This window comes from Helianthus annuus, chromosome 4 (assembly GCF_002127325.2).
Source record: "Helianthus annuus cultivar XRQ/B chromosome 4, HanXRQr2.0-SUNRISE, whole genome shotgun sequence".
Taxonomy (NCBI): domain Eukaryota; kingdom Viridiplantae; phylum Streptophyta; class Magnoliopsida; order Asterales; family Asteraceae; genus Helianthus; species Helianthus annuus.
In genome coordinates this window covers 38,644,361-38,650,123 of record NC_035436.2, presented here as the reverse complement: position 1 = coordinate 38,650,123, position 5,763 = coordinate 38,644,361, and positions in this window count along the sequence as shown.

Genomic DNA, 5,763 nt, shown 5'->3' with positions numbered 1-5,763 from the left:
ACGATTCATTCTTCCATAAAAAAGCTCGATCCTTGAACCCTAAAACTCAAATCACTCCGATCGTTCGTTCCTTCTGAGTTAGATGGCAGAAATCATCAACGTCCGGTTATGGTATGGTGGTACGATTGAAGTGGCTACTCCCCTAGTGAGGTATGTAAGTGGTGATCATGAACTAATAAAGTTAGACATTGATAAGCTTTCTTGTTTTGAGTTAGTTGATTACGTGATGGAAACTGGTTCTTATGCATCAAAAGATTTCCATATTTATTGCAATTTACCTGGTAATGGTGGGTTGAAACGTTTGGTAAGCGATAGGGATGTTATTGAGGTGGGGAAGACGGTTTCTATGAATTCCAGGGAAGTACTTGATTTATACATCCAACAGGGACCAATGAACAAGCCTACTAACCCCCAAGCCCAGCCCAATAAACCAGAAGCCCATAACAGCCAAGTAACAAGCCCAATTAAAAGCCCAGCAAGGTTCTCTAAGTCAACAGCTAGAAGGGTTGCAACACCAGCAGTTGACACAGAAACTTGTTTGAACCTTAATCCAAACACAGAACTAGAAAAATGTGATAGAGAGGCTGCAATTGCACTTACATCTATTACGGAGACTTCAATTGAAGGTGAAGATGAGTCTGATAAGGAGGTTGGAGGAACAGATGAGTCTAATAAGGATGGTTTTAGTTTAGATGAATTTGATTATGAAGATGAGTTATACAGTGCTCGATCTGAGGAGGATGATACTAGTTTAGATGGTTATGAAAATAGTGTTGAAGAGGTATTTGGTTGTGGCTCTGATGAGGAGGATGTTGAGTGGAGGGATTCAGTTGCCGCCATAAGGAAGGTTAACAAGGAAGATGCAGAAAGTACAAAAAAATTGGTAGAAAATTGTATACGAAATACAGTTGACAAAGAAGGTGGTGTTCCAGTTTCAGGTGGTGGTGGTCATACAGAAGTTTATGAGGACTAAGATGGTGATGTGAAAACACCTGGTGAAAGTGAAGAAGACGACATCCTAGGTAAAAAGTATGTTGTTGATGTTCCAGTTGTACATGACCAAACAGATTGGAAGAAGTTTAACTGGGTTATACGAATAAGGTTCCCAACAAGGGAGGCTTTCAAACAGGCTGTTAAGAAGTATGCTGTTGCAAATGGTAAGAATTTATGTGTTTCTGTTAGTGACAAGAATAGACATGGTCGTGTTGGTATAACTTGTGTTAAAAACTGTCCTTTTCATATCTATTGTTCTTTTCATGAGGCTAAGAGTTGTTATATGGTTAAGAAGGTAGTAAATAAACACAACTGTCTAAGGAACATGTGTAAGAATAGACAGTTGACTGTTGAGTTTATAGCTACAGAGTTCTTGCCAGTTTTTAAAGCTAAGCCAAACTGGTCTGCTAAAGAGATCCAACTAGCAGTAAAGGAGAAGTATAAGGTTTTGATAACTAAGTGGTTGGCATATAAGGCAAAGAAGTGTGCACAAAGTAAGCTTTATGGATCAATGAGGGATCACTATAGTAAACTTGCTTCATATTTGGAGGCCTTAAGGGTAGCAAATCCAACTTCCACATTTGAAATTTTAACTGCCCCACCAGGCTTCATAAATGCTGATCCAAGTTCCACATGTGAGACATTTTACAGACTCTTTGTGTGTTCTGATACAAAGTGTGATGTTATTGTTAATAACATGGCTGAGTCCTTTAATGGTTACATTATCCAGTCCAGATACAAACACATCATCAACATGCTTGAAGACATCCGGGAAGCAATAATGACTAGGCTCACAATCCAACAGGCAGAGATGGTTAAACAAGACTTGATTGTGTGTCCAAATATATAGGAGAAACTTGAGAAAGAAAAGTCATGGGCATATATGTGTGAAGTGTATCCATCATCATTGAGTGTATTACAAGTTAGAGAGCTGGATGATGTTTCTGTGGACTTGAGCAGGAGAACTTGCAGCTGTAGGAAATTGGATCTGAAGGGTATCCCTTGTAGGCATGTTTGTGCAGTGGCTGGTTTCTTAAACAGGAATGCAGAGGAGTTTGTACATGAATATTATCACAAGTCAGAATACCTAAAGACTTATGCTTACACCATTCCTGCATTGCCTAGTGAGAAGTATTGGCCAGAAGTTGATTACCCTCTTGACCCACCTCCAATCAAGGCTGCTCCTGGAAGACCTAAGAAGAATAGAAGGAGAGATCCACACGAGAACCCTAAGAAACCAGGAAAACTGTCCAAACATGGTAATAAGATGAAGTGTAGCAATTGTAAGGAGAGAGGGCACAATAAGAGGGGTTGCACAAATGAGAAGCAAAGATCTGCTGAGGGTATTTCTAATAACCCAAAGGGAAGGCCAAAGAAAGAAAGAGTTCAAGCGAGTCAAGGCTCACAAGCTGCCAGCCAACCATCCCAGGGTCCTCGTCAACGGAGAAGGACAAAGGGTCATGCAAGGGGAAGAGGGAAAGGGAAATGAAGCATGAAGACCTATATTGCAGTTTGTTGGTATTAGTAATTATGTGTTTTGTATGTTTTTTGTAGTTAATGATGCATGATGACTTTATAGTTCATGTTTTTTGGTTGTTCAGTTCATGTATGGTATGTAGTAGTAAGTTTATCGTAGAAAACTTCGTTTTTCAGTTTGTGGATTTTGGAATGTAATGAATCTTCTTACGTAATGCAAGTTTCTATATGTTAATATTGGTCGTTTTGGTCGAGTTTTTGGTTCAGATGGTTCAGATTGACAGCAGTTTCATAATGGTCGTTTTGGTCGAGTTTTGGTTCAGATTGACAGCAGGTTAATATTGGTCGTTTTGGTCGACTTTTGATGCAGGTTCACAACAGTTTCATATTGGTCGTTTTGGTCGCTTTTGTCGAGTTTTGGTTCAGATTGACAGCAGGTTAATATTGGTCGTTTTGGTCTACTTTTGGTTCAGGTTCACAGCAGGTTAAAAAAAATTGATCGTTTTGGTCGAGTTTCGGTGCAGCTTCACATAAGGGTGTTGTTCAGTTTTGTTGAATAACACAAATTATGCTATAACAAAGATTGTGCTATAAGCACTACTTTTCATTAACACAACATTCCAATACATTATGCAATAAGCATTACATAACAATATACTCCCATAACTATTACAAAACCTAAATATTAACTCTTGCGACTTAAAACCCACCATATTGCCATAACTATTGCAAAACCTAACAGACATGAAGAATTCCACTTGTACTTTTCCATCGAAAGCCTCTGTCTCAGCTTTCTATTATCCTCTTCTAATATCTTGTTTTGTAACTTCAAATTTTCCATCTTCAAACCTTCATAACTTGGATTGTTGGCCATAGATGTGTTCTTAAAGACATTCTCCAAATCTTCTTTCCACAAAAAAAATTTGCAGTCCACTCTCTAATCAGATTATAAAATGAACACACCGTCAATGAAATTAACAAGTTAGAAGGAGAATCTTTAGGGCAATTGGATTTTAACACCTCAAACTTTGAAGAATTGGCCGATAACACCCGCAACTAACACTTTGATCTGTGACACCCCAAACTTTTAATTTTGTTTGTCATTTCACCACTTAGTTAAAAAAATGAGTAACTGAGTTAGTCTTCCATCCTAGCTGGCATCCTACGTGGACTATTTTTGACAATATTAAATCCTACATGGCATTTATGATGTGGCACAAGACAAGATCCCTTAATATCAAAGACTACCAGTGACAGAAACAATTTCACACATCCTCATTCAACTTTTTCAGATCTTTAACTTCCAAATCAAACATCAAAATTCAAATCGAGAATCGTTAGGGTTCTACTCACAACAATGGGGATCAGATTCATATTATTACCGACAATCTGTTGGAAAGTTGTTGCATCTGTATATCTGTGAAAGATCTATCCACCACTACCAAGAACCGACACCTTCAACCATCAAGAACCACCGCCCCTTTCTCCACATCTCTCTCTACCCCTCTACACCACCACCGTCAACCATCAAAAACCACTCCATCAACTACCACCGCCCACCACTGCCCCACCTTCCGCCATCGAAATAGACCCACTAACCACCATCATCTCCGGCGAACAACAACAAAACACGAAACCCTAAATCAGAAATACGTCAATATAGAAACAGAAACAAAACATGAAACCCTAAAACCATTATCTCCGACCACCATTATATTCGGTTTTAGGTTCTTCGAAACGGAAACGAGCAGTGGGTTTTTTTTCCGATTTGCAGATCTGTTTGAAGGCTTGAATCGGAGGTTAATTTAGGTTTTATTTATGAGGCTGTAAATCGGTGGTTGTGGGTTTGGAGGGTGGTGGCGGGAGGTGGTTGTTGGTGAACCGATGAAGATGATGATGCTTCGAATGTGGTGGCTGTAAATCGGTGGTTGTGTGTAATGATAAACAGATGAAGATGATGATGATTCGATTTTGTATGGTGAACCGTTGAAGATGATGATGAACCGTTAAAGATGATGATGATGATGATGATGATGAACGATGAAGATGATGATGATTTGAGTTTTTATATTGAAGATGATGATGATTTGAGTTTTTATATTGAGCAGGGTTTTTTATTTGGGAGATTACCTATACATATGTATATATTAATTACAGTAATTAAAATATACACATAAGTCTCCAAATAATCCACCTCATCTTGCCATTTGCTTCTTATAACATGTGTTTGCCACGTCATGGGTGCCATGTAGGATTAATGATGCCAGCTAGGATGGAAGACTAACTCAGTTACTCATTTTTTAACTGAGTGGTGAAATGATAAACAAAATTAAAAGTTTGTGGTGTCACAGATCAAAGTGTTAGTTGCGGGTGTTATCGGCCAATTCTTCAAAGTTTGAGGTGTTAAAATCCAATTGCCCGAATCTTTAAGGAAAAACTTACAAGCAAGAGAGGGCAACCATAAAACTCCTTCCCAATTCGATCTCGTTTACGGCTTACTACTCGAAGATTTGCAAGCATATCATGATTACAGTAGATGTTTCCATCCAGATCGACTTTGAAGAACTTAGGGTTTTTGTTTGGGCAGCTTATTGAAGACAATGATGTCGACATTTCAGGGATTGGGTTAAGTTAGGGTTAAAATGCTTTTAAATAGGGGTGAGTGTATGTGTGTTGTACTCTTTAAACACATCAGCATCCACATAGGCCTCCAACATTTAAGTTTTTAAACACGTCACCTGCCACCTCACATTTAACTAACCCAGTTAGACAAGGATCATTGGTGGCCAAAATCTTACAAGTTGGGACTGTTGTAGGCAATTTTTGAGGTTGGGATTATTACCGGGCAACTAGTGAAACTTGGGATTATTAAAATCCAATACCCATTTATTCATTTATAACTCAAGTTTCAATCTTTCAAAAGCTAATCTAGGCCAACAGTAGATTTTGGTAATTGGTGTTGCTAGTCACGATATGGTCACCGTAACGACTCATAAACGCCACTGTAGATTTACGGTAATACATGTAAAAATTCATGCACAACTCCGTTTTTAGCATATCTCTCAAGAATCATGCATACAAAAATACATGTACAGAACCGGTTTCTTTAACCTTTCCTGATAGAGAAACGATGCATGTCCTTCACTCAAACGGTACTATGATAAAATCGAGCCTTCCATGCATAAAACTGTCACCCTAAGTCGTTCCCTAGCTTGAATCTCAAAATACCATTCCACACGATAAATCCACGCTACGCGTCGTCTCACTCAAAGATGCCATCTTCAGTTTCCTCAA